The 21,680-nt window shown below is 49.1% G+C and overlaps 1 protein-coding gene across 8 annotated transcripts in view; it reads left to right on the forward strand.

The window, feature by feature from the left end:
* TNFRSF14 (TNF receptor superfamily member 14) overlaps positions 1–21,680 on the forward strand; it is a 465,083-nt gene that overhangs the window by 187,136 nt on the left and 256,267 nt on the right. The gene's annotated exons all lie outside the window — the stretch shown is intronic.

Genomic DNA, 21,680 nt, shown 5'->3' on the forward strand with positions numbered 1-21,680 from the left:
TAGTAGGGAACCTAAATTTTGCCCCAAAAATGAAGGAAGACTTGCTTGTAGAATGTAAAGTTGGGTTATCACATGGAAAGATTAATTATTTGTTGAGGATGTGATCAAATCATTCAGTACGCTGAAGAGGGAATTTCATCTTCTGGAAATTGAACGGTTTAGATACCACCATTTTAGGCATGCTCTTTGAAAGATGGTTCATCACCAAGCACAGTGATAAAAATATTGTTTCAAAGCTTCACCAACAAGATTTAAGTAATCAGCCCACGGGTAATGAGTGGGGTAATATCTTCATTAGGTCACACAAGTCATCAGGAAGCATTAAGGAAAGAGTGAATATTACTAAACCATCTCAGTAATGCTATCATATTCTGGCTACATATGAAACCTGAGACGCCTTGACACATGCTGGAGAGAATTTGAAGTAAAGGGAACACAACTACACTTGGACTCAGATGCACTAACACCTTTCACTTGATATGTGTTATTTTTGCAGTGCAAACTGAGTGCAAAGCATTCATTTGCATTGGAAAGTTGGTCAAAGTAGCATTAGGTGCTACTTTGTAATACTTTGCTTTAAGGGGGCATTCTTTGGGTGGTTCCTGGGCATTGCTATACAACCACCCATGGAATTTGATGCAAATCCCCATTTACTAACCATTGTAGATAGGGAGGTGCACCAAAATGTTATGCCACCTTTTTTTTTTTTTTTTTTTTTTCATTTGTTTTTCAAATATATTTTTATTTAACTGTTTGCTGTTTTACATTTGTAGGTCATTTTACAGTAACGTTTTGTCATTATTATACACATCTCTTAAGTTGTCCGCACCACTGTTTTGCTTTGTTTGCATTGTGTTTCACAATTACTTGCTCAATTCAGTAGTTTAATAATACTTGTGTAATATTGCTCACATCACTTAATCAATCCGACTTTATGGAGACAGTACTTACAGTGCCCCTCGTTACTTTTAATATTGGTGACCTGATAACAGACTTAACTCCACTACAAACTGTATATAGGCTTAATGGCTCATGTGGGTGTGACTGCTTAACTTCAAAGAGGGGAGGGGGTTGACATAGAGTTTCATACTATGTAGGAGCGGCCTATCTACTATTCCCCACCCTCCTTCTTTCTTTTAGTTATTGCGTCCTGTCCTCTGTACTCACTCCCACTGCGCCCGGGCCAGCGGGGCTCCTGATGTTCCTCCCATCCTGTTTTCTGGAACTTTCGCTTACAAGCACATCAGGTGACCCTCTCAATTGGTTCATCCCATCCCCTCAGGTACCATTGGTCCCTTCGTTAGGCCGTCCCATCTTATCACTAGGTTTTCCCACTCCGGGGCGATGGGTGTCTGGCGGACTCCCCTGGCCTCCTCGGCCTTAAGGACCTGCAGTTCAGCTCTGGACCATCTTGTGACATCGCCTCTCCATTCTGTCAATGAGGGGGGTGCATTCGACTTCCAGCCCTTCGTAATCAGCCTTTTGTAGAGGGCCAGGGACAGGTCAAGGAAACGACTCTCTACCCTGCTCCATTTGGCACTAGCTCTGAGGCCCAATAGACAAATGTCGGGGGTTGGCCGGAGTTCCGTCCCGAACAGCTCCATGAGATTAGTCGTCATCGCCTTCCATCCCCTCTGGAGCATCGTGCATCCCCACATCATATGATCAAAGTCGGGTTCCCCGTCTCCACATCTGGGGCAAGTCCTGGGCTCCCCCCCGTATATGCGGTGCAGCCGTTGAGGAGTAAGGTATGTTCTGTGTAGATAGTTGTATTGTATGTATCTCAGCCTAGTGTTGCGTGAGATCACCCCAGGGTAAGCAAGTGCTCTAGTCCACTCTGACTCGGTCAGGTCCCGCCCAATTGTCTTCACCCATTTTTCTCTTAGGGATCGCAGGGGATCCACTGCTACCTCTATCTGGGCCCTGTATATTTTTGCTATTAGGTGAGTTTCCTCTCCCTCTGTCAGCAGGAGGTGCAACACCCCGTGGGGAGCGGGATCTGCGTTGACCGTGGTCCAATGCTCCTTCAGGGTATGCACCAGCCTTCCAAAGAGTAAAAACTGTCCTATTGGGACCCCCCCTCTACTACATCAGCAAAGCTCCTCAGCACCCCCTCCCTGAATAGCTCCCCCACTGTCTCTATCCCTGCTCTCGTCCAAGGCCCCAAACCCAGTCCCCCTGGCCCCTCCGCTCTCACGTCCAGAGCGACGGCCGCCAGCGGCAGAGCGGGAGAGTACGGTGGCCCCACTCCAGTCCTCCTCTCACATTGTTTCCAGCATCTCATCGCCACATTGTACATTATGTTGCCTCTAATGGGGGCCATCTTCCTGCCCGCCATATTTGCTGTAATCTGAGCTACGTCAATTTCACCGTTTGCGGTGGCCAGGTCCAGCTGCCCCCTACCCGCTAGCCAGCCGGCCACCCATTGTAACTGAGATGCCAGGTAATAACCTACGAAATCTGGGGCGCCCAGGCCTCCCAACCGCGTCGGCCTACAGATGGTCGAGAGCGCAGTTCTTCTGCGGCCCTCATCCCATATTAGTTCTCTGAGCAAGGCGTTCAACTCTCGGAACCATGCAGCGGGGATCTGTAGTGGTAAGTTAGCAAAATAGTAGAGGAGGCGTGGTAGCATGACCATTTTTGAGAGCGCCACTCTGGCAATGATTGTTAGTTTTAATGATCTCCAAAACCCCACGAGGAGCGCAATGATCTAAGCGTCCTGCCGAGGTTACCGTCCCTAAGATCGTTTAATTCGTGAAATATTTGTATGCCCAAGTATTTAAATGTCCGCGGGGCCCAATTTACGTCAGCTGGGCACGCATCTGGGCGTGCACTGTCTGACATCACGGGGAATACATATGTTTTCCTCCGATTAAGTCGGAGTCCCGATAGGCCCCCGAAGTCTTCCAGTATTCCCAATGCCCACGTGAGTCCTCTTGACGCGTCCTTCATGTAAATAAGTATATCATCTGCATACAGGGAGACTATATGTTCGGACGGACCCCAAATAATTCCCTTGCCCACGCCTTCACATCGCAGCTGCGATGCCAGGGGTTCGATTGCCAGGGCAAACAGTAGCTGGGACAAGGGGCAGCCCTGCCTAGTTCCCCTGTATACTGGGTATGCACTGGAGATCATCCTTCCGGTTTTAACTCTTGCTAACGGGGATGAGTACAGCAAGTCCACCCATTTTACCCAATTCTCCCCCAGCCCCATTTTAAGCATCACAGTCCTTAAATAGTCCCATCTGATGGAATCGAAGGCCTTCTCGAAATCCACCGCGAGTAAGGCTCCCTCTGGCGGTCTCTGATTCCTGGGCATGTGCAAGATCGTAAACACCCTTCTCAGGTTCAGGGAGGTACTACGGCCGGGGACAAAACCATTCTGGTCAGCGTGCACTAACTTTGTCATGAGAGGGAGCAACCGGGCAGCCATTATCTTACTAAGTATTTTGAAGTCGCTGTTTAACATTGATAAAGGCCTAAAGTCCGTCACCGGAGCTTCCCTGTCTTTTGTCTTGGGGAGCGGTACCACTAAAGCCTCCCGCATTGTGTGTGGTAGTTCTCCATATTGCAGCGCCTCCGCGTACAACCCTGTCAATTGGGGGGCTAGCAGCAATTTGTATTTTTTATAGAAATCCATGGGGAGACCGTCTGTCCCTGGGGTCTTTCCGGGTGCTAACTGTTCTATCGCTTCATTTACTTCCTCTATCGTTACTGGTCCCCCCAGGCTGTCTCTCTCATCTGCGCTCAGTGTTGGTAGTGGGATTTGCTGTAAGTATCTATCGAAAGATTCCATCTGCAGTTCGCTGGGTTTCCCGTACAACTGCGAGTAATACTCTCTGAACGCATCGTTTATGGGGCCTGGCCTGAGTCTGCGAGACCCCTCCCCGTCTATTACACATGTGATGGGCTCACCCTGCCCTCCCGGACGGGCCAGCCACGCCAGTAGTCTCCCCGATCTACCCTCTTCCGCATGTAGGGATGCTAAATATTTTTGCCTATCGTGGCACCAGAGTTGCTCTTCAATGCGGGAGTGTTCCCTACAAGCTCGGTTATATTCTTCATTCTCCTGCGCTGTCTTCCCTTGTCCCAACTCCCTCTCGTGCATATCCTTCTCCAGGTCATTCAATTCTTTTTCAAGTGTACGCCTCACCCCCACCGACTGCCCCAGGCAGAAGCCCCTCGTCACTACCTTAAGCGCCTCCCATTCTAAGGCCCTAGAGGGAGTAGACCCCTTATTCGTCTCAATATATTCTGCCAAGTGGCCGCGTAGGGCCTCTCTGTATGCCTGGTCCTCAAGTGCCGAGGGAGAAAGCCTCCATGATGGTATAAGGGGTCTATCCTCCGACATCCTCATTGTTATTAACAAGGGATTATGATCAGACAAAGTGCGTGCTAAGTATTCTGAGCGTGTCATATTACTTATCAGGCCTGCTGTGCAGACTACTCTGTCAATTCTGGTATGCACTCGGTGGAGACCCGAGTAGTATGAATATTCACTAGACGTTGGGTGGTGCATTCGCCAGACGTCCGACAACCCCCACGTGTCCAGCCACTCACTCAGCCTTCTGGCTGTTTTGATTGTCGCTGCCCCTTGCAGAGGCGGGGTGGACCTGTCCAGATTTGTGTCTAGTACTGCATTGAAGTCCCCCCCTACTAATAGCTCCCCAGCGCTTTGGCGTGTGAGGTGTCTCGATAGGCTCATCATAAAGGGGACCTGGTCTTGGTTGGGGGCATATATGCAGCTTAAGACTATCGGGATACCTTGTAGCCTCCCTTCCAATATCACGAATCTTCCCTCCCGGTCTATATTGGAAGAGGTCATTATGAAAGGGACCCCTGCTCTGATCCATACTAAAGCGCCTCTTGCATAAGCTGAGTATTCTGTTGCAAACACCTGCCCCCTCCACCTGCGCCTTAGCTTCTCTCCCTCTCCAGACGCCAGGTGTGTTTCCTGTAGTAATGCCACCTGTACCCCCCCTCTCTGTAAATAAGAGAGTATTTTGTGCCTTTTAGCTGGAGTGCCCATCCCCCTAACATTCCAGGTCAATAAATTATAGTCCGCCATTTCATGATTTCATTCTGGTGACAATACCCCCCCTTCTCCCCAGTCGCGAGGATATTTTCCCACATCATCATGTCTTTGCCGCAATCAAATTCCGCCACCCACATTGCCATATTAACTTGTAACTGTGTATCCCAACTCCCCATCCCCAGGGCACCTCCTAACCTGTAGGCTGCCCAGTAAACTATGCAACCGTGCAACTTGTTCAACCTTTGATCAGCAGTACTCGCCATTTTGAATAGGCGAGGTTCTGGTCCGGGGGGTGGCCAAGCCCGGAGGGGCCGCCATTACACTTGACATGCCCAGTCCCCGGCGCCTTCCGCAGGCCCAGGCTAGCCAAGTTCGTCAGCTGTTTGTGGGGTCACCTTTGGGGCTCGGACCGAATGCTCCAGGTCTTCCGCAGAGGACACCAACGTGTCGTCCGTTTCATTCCCTGAACCTTCCTGGGGGGATGCCTCCCCACCCATGCGTGCCGCCGCTTCCAGTGCTTCCTTCCTGCCTTTCTCTTTCTGTGTTTGTGTGGGCGCCAGTCGTCTGCGGTCTCTGGTCTTCCTTCCCTTCAGGGCTCGGCGAGCATTGCCACCGGTCGGGCCCTCTCCAGTGGGACCCCCCGCCTGGGGGCCACGTGTCTCAAGCCATTCCCATGCCTCCTCAGGGGATTGGAGGAATGTTGTCTTCCCTTCCAGTATCACTCTCAATCTGGCTGGGTAGAGTAGCGAATACTGGATTCCCTCCTCTCTTAGGGCTCTCTTAACTGCCAGAAACGAAGACCGCTTTTTTTGCACCTCCAGGGTAAAGTCCGGGAACAGTGTCACCTCCCCATTTGCGACTTTAAATGGGCCCGACTCCCTGGCCCTTTGCAGGAGGGAGTCCCTGTCTCTGTAGTGTAAGAGTTTAGCTATCACGGCCCGGGGGGGTCTCCCCGGAGCAAGGGGTCTCGCCGGCACCCAATGTGCTCGTTCCAGCGTGTAGAATGGGGTCAAGCGCCCCGGCGCCACTGCCGTACTGAACCATTTCTCCAGAAATTCAACAATGTTCTCCCCCTCAGCCCCCTCCGGGAGGCCCACCACGCGCACATTGTTCCTTCTGTTCCTCCCCTCCGCATCTTCAGCTCTTTTTTCGAGGCGCGCCACTCTGTCAGCCAGGGAGGTCACTTCAGCCCTCGGGTCTTTCTGCTTTGGTGCTATCTCGGCCAGTACAGTTTCTGTCTCTTTGACTCTGTCTGCCAGTTTATGGTGGTCCGCTCTCAGTAGGCTCACCTCCACAGCTACTTGACTGATCTCCCGTTGCAACGTTGTTTTGGTGTCTTCGATCGCCCCGAGTATTTTATCTAAAGTATCCTGGACTTTGATCTGCATGTGGCCCTGTGGGTCCGAGTCACCGCTCCCGGACTGAGCTGCAGTGTCCATGGTTCTGTTCTTGTGGCGGCTCTTGGGGGGCATCTGATCAACAGCGGACCTCGCCCCGGGCCCCTGACAGCTGCCCCAGCTGTTTCAGTTGTTCCGCTCCGGAATGCCTCTCCCCAGGCGCTCTACGTTTAAGCGCTATCCGTTTCAGCTCCGGGTCCTTTAGCCCGTCGTGGACTCTCAACTGTCACTCTTCATCGTGGCACTAAATTTTCTCCCGCTTGTCTCCCTTGTTGCACCAGGGACACTTCTGTGCTCAGTCCTACTCCTTTATGGATCTCCAGTACTCCAATGCGCCCGGGGGAGTCCACGGTTCTACCTTATAGGCAATCCACCCCTCGCTCGCCCCTGGGGGCGCGATCCGCGATCCGCCATCTTCATCAGTCGGCCCTTTTTTCTCGCTTGCTTGATCCTATCTTCTGGGTTCCTCAGCCCCGGGTACTCATTCAACACCCATGGGTCACGGGCCGCCTCCGTCCGGGGCCACCCCGATCCGACCCCCGGCTCGGTCGAACCAGCCACCCTGCATCTAGCTCACCGGTGTCTGCAGGGGTCCACCAGGTCCCGTTATCACTCGTTCTCTCCGCTTCTTCGGTGTGTGCCAGGGCCCAAAGGCCCACCTCAAGTCAAGCGACCCCGCAGTTTGACCCCGGGTCACGTCGCTACCTCGAAATCGTTCCACACTGCCACTCTCTCGCTCTTGGCCTCGCTTCTTTCCCAATCCTTCCTAGGGGCCTCGCCCGTGGCCCAGAGTAGCACCACTTCACCACCCGTCAGAGTGCGTCTTCCGCTGGGCCACCAGAACCCAAACGGCATCTCCACCCCAGCTGGTAGTCTCCGCCGGCATCCTCCGCTTTCTTCAGCCTCCGGGTCGCCTCAACCTGCAGCCCTGCCCGTGGCCGCGGCCCAGATCCCGGGCCTGCCCCCTGTGTTCTTCTGGGGTCGCCCGTATCCAGTGTCTCAGTCTCCGTGCGCCTCAGCAGTGCGCGATCTCACCTGGGCCCCCTAGGCCCCCGCCAGCACCTCCGCCGCCGCCGGAGAGCCCGCTTGGTGCCTCCCGCTGTTCTGTGCCGTCCGCGCACTCACCACCTCGATTCGCGGCACCACGCAAGGCCGCGGCCTCTGCCGCGTGCCCAGACCCGCGGATGCCAAAGTCCCCGACGGGCTGATTCGGCACCCCCGGGGTCGCCGCAGGGGCCCACACACGCTCGGCCCTCTCCTCTGGTCCACGCAAGGCCTCCGGGCCGCCTCAACCTGCGGCCCCGCCCGTGCCCGCGACCCCGATCCCGTTCCTGCCCCCTGTGTTATTCCGGGGCCGCCCACATCCAGTGGCACAGTCTCCGTGCGCCTCAGCTGTGCGCGATCTCACCTGGGCCCTCTGGCCCCCGCCAGCACCTCCGCCGCCGCCGGAGAGCCTGCTCGGCGCCTCCCGCTGTTCTGTGCCGTCCGCGCACTCACCACCTCGGCTTGCGGCACCACGCAAGGCCGCGGCCTCTGCCGCTTGCTCAGACCCGCGGACTCCGAAGTCCCCGACGGGCAGATTCGGCACCCCCGGGGTCGCCGCAGAGGCCCACACACGCTCGGCCCCCTCCTCTGGTCTCGCCCCGCAGCCTGGACCTCATTCGGCCCGGGGAAGGCACGATTTTGACTTTCTACTCGCCGGCCCCTCCGGAGCTAAGAGTTCAGGCGTGCGCCATCTCCGGGTCCTTGGCCACGCCCCCCTGTTATGCCACCTTCAGGTTTTAATTTCTCCACAATTCACAAGCTTTGCATGTGCGTTGCATTGTGCAGCACACTGTTGCAATTGTGGCATCTCAGCCACCTGGGCACTTGAGACCCACTGTACCTTGCATGGTCCTCCAGTTCACAGGACTTAAAACCCCCCACAAAGCTGTAGCTAGGAGCTGAGAGTCTCATTCACCCGGAGATGACTTCTATCATGCTCCTGGGCTCCTGGCTACTGCGCCTTGCTCTTTCAGCTCGAAAATGGCAATCACCTGTCTAAGGGTTTGCAGCTGCCTTTTAGACCTACTCCACAGCTGGTCCAGTTCAAGTTTGTGCTCTCTTTTTTCCTTTTCCTTCATGGCTGTTTCTTCCTTGGTTCCTTCCTGATTTTCCCTATTCATTATATTTCCTGTCATGCAATGTAATTTCCTTTTGTCTGTTATTTTGCTATACAAAAGCTTCAGTCTGGTTGGAGGGTGTCACAACAAAGCCATTGCCCTTCATTCCCTTCACTTGCTGACCCTCATTGTTTACTTGAGAACAATTTCACTGGTGGACTCCTGATTCTAGGATTTCTTCAATCCTTGAAGATTTATTCAATATCTGGCTTTTTTCTTTTTGAGAAGATGGCAGCTTCAGGAGAGCACCTGCCTACCATATATTCCAGTGTGTGGTGAAATGTGTGCCTTTAGGAAATTGTCGTCCTTACTTTGATTCTCAACAAACTGGTTGAGGTCTTCTGCAAGACCTGACCTGGTTTGTTGAGAATCATCCTGCTAGAACACACACATAGAAAATGTGAAAAGGATTAAACCATATTTTTTTTATTTGTTTTACTGGAAGGGTCACCTTCTAGTAAAAAAACCTATGCTTGACAGACCACACACAATCTTGCACTGTAATGCACCTTGATCTTTGTGCATGGTAGCCTAAAGTGAACCAGTGCAGGAGGAGAGAAAAACAGAACCATATTTTATCCTCACTTTAACACAGTGCAGTGCAGCGACTTTGAGTGATGTGCTGCATTGTGGCACATTTTAGTATATTTCCCCCATAATGTGGAGCTGTCCTAGACTCATGATGATGTGGTGGAACATGCTAAACGTGAGCAAAAGCATGTTTCAAGCGAGCTTTCCCAGCTGCCTGGTATACATATTGATTGGGCAACCTAATACACAAACATTCACTGCACTCTCAGCAGATGACATACTTTGAGAAATTGGGTTCCCTGTGAGGGAGGGGGATAGTGAAACCCTACTCAAGCAGCAACCTCAATTCTTGTACCAAAATCCCCCTAAAAAAAACAAGATATGCATTTCAAAGGTTTAGGTAAAAAATAGTGCTTAACAGCACACAGCGCCAACTGCGCTTATCTAGTCTCGCCGGACCAGGATAAAGTCACAAGTTGAGGGCGACCATGATGAGTGTGGCCAGATATAGGTACCAAGTTACTCCCATTGGGAAATATATCTTAATTCTTTGTTGTGGAGCATTGAGCTGCACAGTGGTGGTTTCAAGGAGTGATGCAAGTTCAGTTTTTAGGATGTGACTCACAGTGGCGATTCTGATCAGCTGTGAGGGCTGCAATGAGGGCTTGCATCAAGGCTGCGTCGTGCTGCATCGGTTCTGAAGAGGAGGTGCATGGTCCGCATCTAGGATGCATTGTGCCACGCAGTTCTGATGAGCTGCTAAGGCTGCTATGCAGGCTTGAGTCATGGCAGCATTGGTTCCAATGAGGCGATGCAAAGAGTTGCGTCAGATTGTGTCTGTTCTGGTAGAGACCACGGCTGAGCTGGATAAGCACCCTTAGCACCACTTCTAAGGGTCCATGACTAGAGGGGCATGACTTGGGGGGGGGGGGGTTAGGACTCACAGCAGGCAGAGTCCAGGTGCAGCCATGAAGATGGTTAGAGCCTTCCTGTCCCTGAGGCTCCGAACAACAGGCCAGCCAACCAGCCCTTAGAGTCACTCTGGGGGTCCTGGGTTCAGGATACAGATCCAGTCGTTCTCACTCAGGCAGCAGGATAGCAGGGTTGCAGGGCAGCAGTGCTGTCCTTCTTTCGGCATCACAGCAGTCCTTTTTCTTAGTCTTCTGCAGGTTCAGAAGTGTACTTAAGATTTGGGTCTGAGGGTCCTCTACTTATCCTCGTGCCCACTTTGAAGTGGGAGAAGCTTCTAGAGTCTTGCTCCTACACAGGTGCCTGGAATGCTCTACATCCCTGCCCAGGCCCCAGCATGTCTTGGAGCACAAAAGACAAAAGACTAGTGTTAAACCTTTTGTGAGTGTGCTGAGGCAGAATATTTGTGATGTGCAAGTGTGGTAGGTGACATCTCCACCCCTTCATCCTGACAGAGGTGGCCCATTCTGACAACACCCATTTCCCCTTTGTCTCACTGTCTGGGAGTAATACACAAAGAACAACTGTCAGCTACACCTAGTCATGTGACCCTGGATACAGGCTACAGGCACCAAATCATTGGGACAAGAAAATACCAATTTTCAACTTTATCATTAAAGAAGTTTTTAAATTACAATTCTTTAGAGACCAAACTCTATTTCATTGAAAGTTATCACTTATTAAATGTAATGAGGTAACCCAATATTATCCCATGGGAGAAGTAGGCTTCGCAGTAGTGATAGACATTTTTGGAGTTTTTCATATCTAGGACATGTAAAACTTAAAAGTACATGTGAAACCTTTTAAATACATTGCACCCTGCCCTCTGGGCTGTCCAGGGCATTGCTTGCGGCAGACTTGAGACATGTTTAAAGGGCTACTTAAGTGGGTGGCACAATCCATACTACAAGCCCACTGGTAGTATTTCATTTACAGGCCCTGGGAACATGTAGTACCACTTTACTAAGGACTTAAAAGTGAATTAAAGGTGCCAGTTCGGTCAGCAACAACAGGAGGATGGAAGGCAAAAAGGTGTAGTAAACCATGCCAAGGATGTCAGAACCAACATATAAGTACTGTTTGGGGCTAGACAGGTGATCACCCCCTTCTCAGAAAAAATGTGCGTACCAGATATTAGGGAAGGGGAACCTGAGAGGTTGGGACCTGCTAAGTATAGAGAAATCAACCATAGCACAGCTTCCCTAACTTCAGGCTTGAATTAACTTACCCATGCACTTCAGGTACTCGGGCTTATCCCATCAGGCATTTCTCACTTGGGCTGAATAGGGCATGTACTAGAGCAGACAAAGGAATGCAGTCAGTGGTGAAAAGCTGGGATGAGGATGAGGAAGGTTGACCAAAGCAAACATATTGGTTGAGGAGGTAACTCAGTTAGCTAGGATGTTATATGTTTGGAAAGCCTGGTGAATTGATTTCTATTGCATTAATGATTGATTACTCACCGACCTGTGGTTGTAGGTAAGTAGCTTGCACCATGAAAACTGTAGTAAAAATATTTCACTCTTAAAGGAAAGCCAGCTTTTGAAATATGATGCTCAGCATATTGATAATTAAACTGCAGAACATGGTGTATTTCCCCATATTTTGGAGGGCGATTACTCCTTTCGTAGGGGACATTATTAACTTTGAGGCAAAACATTGATGTGCACCTATGGCATACAGACAGCACCAAACACTTGCAATTCAATTCATGCTTAGTTGATCAAACATTTTCCAACTATACCTCTCCTGGGCCAAAGTGAACTGAAGTTAGGCACAGGTACCCACAGTGCATGATTAACAAATCAGTACTTGCTTCATCACCTGATGGACTATGAATATGAGCAGCAGAGCCCAAACTTTTACTAATGCTCACACCACATGGAACAGTTACTGCAGGTCCACATCTTTCTGTATTTCTGCTTTGTGAAATGTATAAACCACAATAAAGCAAAGTTGTATCCACCATACTTTAATAGACACAAGATGACTTCCACCTAAAGCATAAAATAAATTCTGCCAGAGATTAAGTAAGCACAGAAATAGATTGCATAATTCACTCCTGGTAGAAATGGGTTTGCTAGTTGGCAGTGTTGTGCGCCCCGTCCAACTAGGGACCTTCACTCTAGCCTTGGTAAGGGATTCACACAGCTAAGATAACCCCTGCTCACCCCCTTGGTAGCTTGGCACAAGCAGTGTGTAAGGTGTGTGCGCACACATACACATGCATACCCCCCGAAAAAGAAAGGTCTTTTTAGTGCCCATGACCCTGCCTTTCCTGCCATGGCCCCAGACATACTCCAGGGAGCGGTAGACTGCTTTGTGTAAAGACAGATGCAGCCCTATTCAGGTGCAAGTGTCATCTCATCCCACCACTCTAGCTCAGGAAGGCCCATCAGGATATGCAGGGCACACCTCAGCTCCATTTGTGTGAGTGTGTAGAGTGAAATCGGAAATAGCCCAACTGTTATCCTGACCCAGACGTGTATTCCAGAGGCAAATGCACAGAATGGTTAAGCAAGAAAATGCCCACTTTCAAAAAGTGGCATTTTCAAACTTACAATTTAAAAACCAACTTCACCAAAGGATGTTGTTATAGATTGTGAGTTAGGAGGCCCCAAAATCATTATCTCTATCTGCTCCCAATAGGAAATTACACTTAAAAGATATTTCAAGGCAGTCCCCATGTTACCCTGTGGGAGAGATAGAACTTGCAATAGTGAAAAACGCATTTAGCAGTGTTACACTATCATGACATGTAAAACACACCAGTTCATGTCCTACTTTTTAAATACACTGCACCCTGCCCATGGGGCTGCTTTGGGCCTACCTTAGGGGTGACTTACATGTAGTAAAAGGGAAGGTTTGGGTCTGGCACATGGGTGCTCTTGCCAAGTCGAAACAACAGTTTAAAACTGCCCACACAAACACTGCAGTGGCAGGTCTGAGGCATGTGTACAGGGCTACTCATGTGCGTGGCACAATCAGTGCTGCAGGCCAACCAGTAACATTTGATTTCCAGGCCCTGGGGACACTGGGTGCACTATACTAGGGACATGCTAGTAAATCAGATATTCCATAATGGAAAACTAATCACCATTACCAATGGCTCCCAACCTCTGAGTCCCAAGGCCCCCCACTGAATCATTACCAGAAGTGGTGGACCCCCAAGCAATTTGCACAATTTAAATTTCAAACATTAAAACAGTAATGCACAAAAAATATACAAACAAGTACACACCAAACAAATACTAAAATTACTAAAGATATAATTATTTTATAGAGACAAAATATGCAAAAATCAAAAACAATTAATGGGAAGATTGTCTCTGCATCTCGGCGACTAACTTTTCAAAGTTTGGTTTTATTTAGGAAAGCTGAGTCTTCAGGTCAGATTCTACATTTCCCAAGTGATTTCTTTTTTTATTTTGTAGGTACATAAGATCTGAGAAAACCTTTCCACATATATATGTGGTGGGGAAAGGAAGTAAAACCATAAGGGCCACTCTCCTCTCCATAATCTCTCTGTCACATGTAATTCATTTGTTTATAGCACTCTTTTTATACAAATTTACTACATACATTACATTTGTGCAATTACTGATTCTGGTAATTCACAATGATTTTTATATGACAGGACCACTTCTTGTTCATTTACTCCATTGTCCAAGTTGGCAGCTTCTATAATCTAAGATGGTGACCTCCATTACCTAGGATGGACTCTGTTTCTGAAGGTGAACAAGCTGGACGGGCTAACTAAAATGGAGACTATAGCTAAAATGGAACATGTCCTGTAAGTGTTTAAGATCCTAAAACTAAAAGAAAGAAGCTAAAAGCAATTGATTAACATAGATAAAATAATAGAATTATGGTGGGAATCAGTCAGAAGATTTATGACATTCCTGCAATAATTTCTAAGCTAAATAGTCACTAAATTATCACTGAATGTATTCTTGATTGATCTTGATGATCAGACTTTTCATTATCCAATCACAGAATAAATGCACAGGCCAGAAACGTGCATTTGATGAAATTTCGGTTCATCACTTGTTACAAGTTCAATAACATGTCTTGAAACTGAAATGAAAAAGAAGTCTCTGCACTGGAAGACATGATTGTTACAAAAGTACATCCCATTGGTACATTCCCATTTTTTACCCAGCCCCAATGACTAATTCAGGGAGTTTTATGAGGCCATGCGCCCCATATTTGAGCAGACCGACTCTCTGTGACGCCGTCTGGCCCCACAGGGTCGGCAGGGGCCCCCTCTGGTTCTGTGCTGGTGGCTTCAGCCTTGGCTCCGGAGGGCACCCCAGGATCCGTTACTAGATCCCAGCAGGTCATGCCATTCCGACCTTCCCCAGCGCAGTACAGAAGTCCATGCCCGATGTTGATTCCAACTTCGACGGGGGCCTCCTTCCCCAGGTTGGACCCTGACCCTTATGCCTATAGGTATGGGTATGGTGAGAGTATGGAGGGGTCGATGGACCCTCTACAATACCAGCTTGAACACCCTTAAATGAACTGGGCTCAGGAATTGGGTGATGTCAGTGGACTGGACACCTCCACTGACTCCGGCATGCTTTCTCCCCCTACTGTGGCTACGGAGGAGGGGGCTTTGTACTTGATGATGGTGTGAAGAGTGGCTGAGGTCCTGGGTCTCGAGCTGCCTTCTGTGGCAATCAGGACTAACCTCCTGACTGAGGTGCTTCAGCCCGGGGCTTCCACATCTGAACCCCTACTGCCCTTTAATGAATCCCTCACTGATGTCCTGCTGGGAACGTGGTCTAAACCCAGCACCGGGGCTTCTGTCAACTGGACATTCGCCCGCCGCCATGGTCCTGTGCCTAATGACCCTTAATTCATGACCCAACATCCTACGCCTGGAGTTTCATCATTCAGGCTTCTTCCTCTTCTGGCACATTCTCTTCGCCATTACCTGCCCCACTGTGAAGGGGCTTACTCCCCTTAGAAACTACCGCTACTGCCGTGCCACTATCCTACGATCGAATGACGGAGGATCACTTGGCACTTCTCCGCAAAGAGGTTACAGCTCTCTTGGCAAAAGGGAGCCATAGAGAGGGTCCCTGTGCCAGAAGTAGCTTGTGGTTGTTATTCCTGCTACTTTCTGGTACCCAAAAAAGGGCAAGGGCCTTCGTCTTACCCTAGACCTCCGGTCCCTCAATCTCTCTGCTCACTGTGGCTCAGGTCCTTTCTGCCCTGGTGTCTGGATGGTAGCATTGGACGTTCAGGATGCCTATTTTCATATTCCGGTCCTGCCTGCCTACAGACGTTACTTGCGGTTTGCAGTAGGTCACAAGCACTTTCATTTAATTGTGCTCCCCTTCTGCCTTACCAGTGCCCCTCGGGTGTTCAGGAAAGTGATGGCGTTGGTCGCAGTTCATCTGCACAGGCCAAGGGTTTCAGTCTTCCCCTACCTCAACGATTGGCTGTTGAAAGCAGACTGGGCTAGGCTGTCGTCTCCCACCTCCAGACTACAGCGAACCTCCAGTATTTGCTGGGGTTCACTATAAACCTGCTGATGTCGTACCTGCCTCTGACTCAGACGTGCCCTTTCATCGGAGCTGTTCTGGACACAGTGCACTTTTGGGCCTATCCTCCCGAGTGGCGAGTCCAGGATATTCAGGCTATGATACAGATGTTTCAGCCTCTATTCTGTGATTCGGTGAGAATGACTCTGAGGCTTCTGGGCCTCATGGCCTCCTGCATCCTGCTGGTCACACATGCGAGGTGGCATATGCAGGCTTTGCAGTGGGATCTGAAGTTCCACTGGGTGCAGCATCAGGTTAATCTCTCCGACTTGATCCAGGTCTCAGAGGGAAATGGGCAAGATCTGTACTGGTGGCTAATGAACCCAAATTGGGTCAGAGGCAGATCCCTCTCCCTTCCCCCAACCATATCAGACAGTGGTGACAGATACGTCACTCCTGGGATGGGATGGCCACATGGGAGTGGCGGAGATCAGCGGGGTGGGGTTGTGGACCCTTTGCCAAGAGGCCCTACATCTCTGGACATGGCTGGAATGTCAGGGCATATCCCTGATGGTTCAAAATCTGGCAGACTCTCTAAACGCCAGAGCAGACAAACTCAGCCATCAATGCATGGTCAATTACAAATGGCGTCTCCACCTGGAGGTGGTCCAAGGTCCCTTTCAGCAGTGGGGGGAGCCTTGGATAGATCTGTTCACCTCTGCAGAGAACATGCAATGTCCGCTGTTTTGCCCGTTGGAGTTTCCAAGGCGCAACTCATTCGGCGACACTTTTAGTCTCGAGTGGCACTCAGGCCTTCTGTACGCCTTTCCACCAATACCATTTCTGCCCAGAGTTCTCAAGAAGATCGAGAACGACCAGGCCCAAATAATTCTTGTGGCTCCAGACAGGGCACAGATTATGATATCCCAAGCTTCTGAGCTTGGCCATCGATCCTCCACTCAGACTGCCTCTTCGGGAGGACATTCTGTTGCAGCAGCAGGGAAGGGTTCTCCACCTGCACATGTTCAGTCTCCGCCTTCTTGCGTGGAGATTGAACATCGGCAGTTGACAGCTTTTGACCTTCCACCCGAAGTCTGTGATGTTACCTTGGCAGCCATAAGTCCCTCCACCAAAACAGTATACACCTGTCGGCATAAATGTGTGGGTTGGTGTGCCAACAAACCTGTTGATTCCCCCTTCTGCACCTCTGTCTGAGGTTTCTTTTTTTGATTCTGTCTCTTGTCCAGCAGGGCTATGCTTTGGGCACCCTTAATAGTGTTCTGTCTGTCATCTCTGCCTTCCTCAGACTTCTGATCAACCCTCCTTGTTTAAATCTCCAATTGTTGCGAGAGTCCTCAAAGGTCTTACCCACATATTTCCACCTACCCTGTTCATAAAGACCCAGTGGGATTTGAACCTGGTACTTACTTTCCTCAAGTGTGCTCCTTTTGAGCCTTTTTGTGATTGTCCTCTTCGGCGCCTCACCTTAAAAACAGCCTTCCTTGTGGCCATCACCCCTGCACGAAGAGTGAGTGAGCTACAAGCTCTTTCTTCAAAGCCATCATTCATCTCTGTCTACCCTGACAGAGTGGTGCTTCGTACTAGGACCTCTTTCCTACCTAAGGTGGTCACCCCCTTTCTTGTAGGCCAATCCATCACCTTGCCTACTTTGTATGCACCCCCACATCCTTCTTGTGAAGAGGAGAGACTCCACCGCCTGGATCCAAAACGAACTTTTGGGTTCTACCTCAATTATACCAAAGACTTCCAGGTGGACTTTCAACTCTTTGTGAGTTATATGGGTACGAAGAAAGGATGGGCAGTGCAAAAGAGACCCATCGCTAGATGGGTTGTTCTCTACATCAAAATGTGCTACGCTTTGGCTAAAAAGCAACCCACTGAGGGTTTGCATGCTCACTCAACTAGAGCAACAGCACAGCTGCAACCACTGCATTAGCACACAGAGTGCCTGTGCTGGGCATCTGTCAGGCAGCAACGTGGCCGTCCCTGCACACGTTCACCACACACTACTGCCTGGACAGTTGGGTCCTCCGGAATGGCTATTTTTGCCATTCGGATCTGCAGGAGTTCCTAATATGATTTTGGTACGCAGACTCGCCTCCGGGGATAGTATTGCTTCAATCTGCAACTGGAAGTCTCTATCAGGTGAACAAGTTACTTACCTTCGGTAAGTAATTATCTGATAGAGACATATTCTTGTTGCAGATTCCTTACTGACCTACCCATCTTCCCGGCTCTGTGAACTATTTTCTAGGGACAGGAACTTCCTTTCAGGGCCCTAGTTCTGGTGCATCAGTCTGAGTGTTCTTCATGGCTCTGCGCTTCTGGCGTGGAAAGTGGTGAAAAGAAACTGACGTCAGTGCACCGACGGGGTGGTGCTTATATACATCTGCACCGTCATCACAGCGACCACGACACCAGCGGTGGATGCGGAGTTGACCTACGCCACCTGGCGGTGCACAAGTGTAGTGCTCGAAGAAAAATCCTGGTTCCAGTCTGACAACTGGGGGAAAATCTAAGGTAAGGAATATGCAATTAGAATATGTCTCTACCAAATAGTTTGTTACCGAAGGTAAGTAACTTCTTTTTCAGTACTGTTTTTTCAGCTAACAAAAGTAAGCATATGGCCAGGACATGTACTTTCACTTTTATTGTCATAGGTGGAAGTAGACAAGTCTCAACGTACTTAGTGCTTCAGCCTGAAAACATGAGTCACTGGATGTCACACTCATGACATGCTGTAAATGACACGTACACCACATAACCACCCCGAATATGACCATCTTTTCACAGATGCCAAGGATTTAATGGGCACAGAGTCTTCACTATTTGAAAATCCAAGCAGCCTGCTGCACATTTGTTGGCGATTTAAAGAGTATGCACAACAGGGAAAGGAGACTTAAAACTGTCATACCTGCACCACTATATACTGGCACTGAAATTGCTCTTTATTTTTGCACAGGCACCGAATGTGTTCTTCAGAAATCCCACTCTTGTATTCCAGCCGTTGCTCTGTATTTAGGGACTGATTTAGAGTTTGGCGCCGGGGGTTTCTCTATCACAAACGTGACAGATATCCCGTTCGCTTGTTTTCGATCTCATTATAGCCTGTGGAGATCGTAATACGCTGGATGAGATATCTGTCACGTTTGTGATGGAGTAACCGGTCGCTAAACTCTAAATCAGACCCTTAGTAATTTTTCTTTTCTTCTCTGCATTTCGCTTACTGCAAGTCTAAGCTTGTATAATCAGTGCTTTATGCAATCAAGACACAGTAGCCAAAGGTTTTATATAACCCCCTTCGGGCAGCTCTATTTTTAGTCACAACACATTTAATTGGTGCCTTTTTGGTTTCACTTTTAACATTTGGAATATTGTTTATAAATCCTAGAATATATAGCATACAAAGAGTGATTTTCAGTTAAAAACAAACTGGAGTTGTATCACATTGCAACCAGTATCTTGACAAATAAAAATTTTCCCCATTAGCAGTTATGTGGACAATGAATAACTTTAGAGTGTCTCCACTGAAAGGAATGCATACGTTTTGAATCCGAAGAGACTAAACCCAAAGCAATGCAATTTTGACGTTCAGCAAAAAAAGTAAAGCTCCAACAATCCTATCATCATAACCTAGCTGAAATATTCCTCGGCTAAACAAATGAAATGTCATGAAAAAAAATGAAATGTTATGAAGCATCATTGTCTACTCCATTTAAGGGATTGTGTACATAATGGAGATTCACAAGCACATTTAAAGCAGCAGGCATGGGACTTTCCAGGCAGCAGGGCTCACTTCAGTGCAGGACTTAACTTGAAAGTAAAAGTAAAAGAGTCTGCGGGAATCAAGAGAGCTCAGCTCAGAGATGCTGAATTTTCAGCATTTGCTTTTCTTTTATGACATTTTCTTCGTCAGCACAAGTGCCTGGCTTGGCGATAGAACGCTTTATTTTTTCAAAACCTGGCTACCCTTTGCAATATCGAAAATAAGCACCGATTTACCGGCTCTCAAGGTGTGGGTATATTCAAAACAAGCATTGGCATTTGGCAAAGCCAGTAGGTCTTGCCCAAGAGACATATTGGCTTTATCAATATGTTTTGGTGCTGCTCTCCAGCATCAGACTTCTTGCCGACGCTGTGCAGCATCATTAAAAAAGACAAGCATTGGCAAAGCCAATAGGTCTCGTCTTTTAGACCTACTTGCCTTGGCACTGCAGTTTGTTGGTGCTTTGCATCCTTGATTTTGGGCAAATAACTTAATCTCACCGTGCCTACAAAAATGAATATGACCTTGTGTAAAGTACCTGGTACTAATGTAAAGCACTCCAGTACCATTGGGTGTTGTTGGCACTATATAAAACTGCAGAAAAAAAGGTAACTGGTGCTTATGTAAAGCGCTCCAAGATCAACAAATCTGTGTAAGTGTTTGGAGCCTTTGGCCTTGGGTCTGATCCCCAGCAAACAAGATTTAGGAGTGGGAAATAAGGTGTGGTTCGCCAGTTCGGATGGGAGTGCTGTGACCTCATCCCAGATCCTTTGTGATGGGGGCACTCCCACACCATATGGTAGAACCCGGCATTGGGTAGCGTGCATTGCGGGGATGTGTTGTGTGTGTCCGGAAACATGCGGCCAATTCAATGTGGGGATAGGTATGTTTGGTGGATGAAATTAAATTGTGTGTATTTGAATTGGGATTACAGAAAACTCCTTAAACCTGATGGAGCGCAAGCATCCAAGCTTTAGCCATTAAAGGAGGATCCTATACATTGTTCCACCTGGGTTGGGGTAGTTAGCGGTGCAGCTAATAGAGAGGAGTAAAACATGGATACTGCCCAGCATGCGGTCCCCATGTAAGGACTGTGAGTAAAGCGGCCGTTAATGCAGGTTCCTTCTCCTCTGCCCCCATGTTACTTCTAGGTGGCATTTAATGGCATAATGAGAGGAACAATCCTGGTCTAACACTGTGTTCAATCCTAATGTCTTGATAGTAATGAGCCCTCTTGGAAGAAACTTCCCACCAGAGTGTGAAATCATGCTGTGATAATAGGTGGCGCATGTCCGGTATTTGATCTGTTGGTATAAGAGGGTAGTATGAAGTGGGCTGGCCCTTTCTATATAGGTATCGAATGTGGCACTGTCGGGCTGTTCGCATCTGGAGAGGCTCGTGTTGATGGTGGATCTTGCATCTGCCAGCCAGGAGAATGTTAGTCACCCACCGCAGTCCGAGCTGCTAATTGTTCCGCGGTGGCAGTCTGTGAAAGCCAACTCATAGGCCATAGCAGCTGTACTGCAGCATAATATAATTCGAAGTGTGTGCACCCAGTCCTTCATCAAGTTGCACCGTATGATCGATAGGGCAATCCTGCGTCTACCCACGCCCCACACCAATTCCAATAGCAACCAATCGAGGTCTCGAAAGAAAGATTTAGAAGGTACTACTGGGAGGGCAGCAAAGAGGTAGAATAGCCTTGGCAGGACCAGCGTTTTGGATATCGCAACACCGCCCAGTGGTGATAGCAGCAGTGAGCGCCAGAAGGGCAGAGAGTCCCGAAGAGCGCACACAGCTCGGTCCAAGTTGCCCTCCCGGAGGGCATTCTCCGTGTGATATAAATGTACCCCAAGGTATTTAAATGTGTCGTAACACCACCAAAGTTTGAGATTGGGGTCTGTCCTCCTATTATGTTTAGGTGTGGGTGTCAGTAGAAACAGACAAGATTTACCCCAATTAATCCTGAGGCCGATTAGCAGGCCAACATCGTCCAATAATGTAATCAATTCCAGTAATTTTGACTCTACCTCGTGCAGAAACACTGATGCGTTGTCAGCATATAATGAAACTATGGCCCTTATTATGACCCTGGCAGTCTACTGACCGCCAGGGCCACAGTGGCGGTATCACCACCAACAGGCTGGCGATGAAGTCCGCCACAACATGAGTGTGACGGGTTGGCCTCTGCCAGCCCGCCACATCTCCACTCATACCGCCAGGGCGGTCGGACCTGCTGGGCTGGAGATGAGCATCTCAGACCTGGAGGTTCACAGAAGACCGCCGGCGGTATTAGGAGCCTCCT

Source organism: Pleurodeles waltl, chromosome 6 (assembly GCF_031143425.1).
Source record: "Pleurodeles waltl isolate 20211129_DDA chromosome 6, aPleWal1.hap1.20221129, whole genome shotgun sequence".
In the NCBI taxonomy this organism is placed as follows: domain Eukaryota; kingdom Metazoa; phylum Chordata; class Amphibia; order Caudata; family Salamandridae; genus Pleurodeles; species Pleurodeles waltl.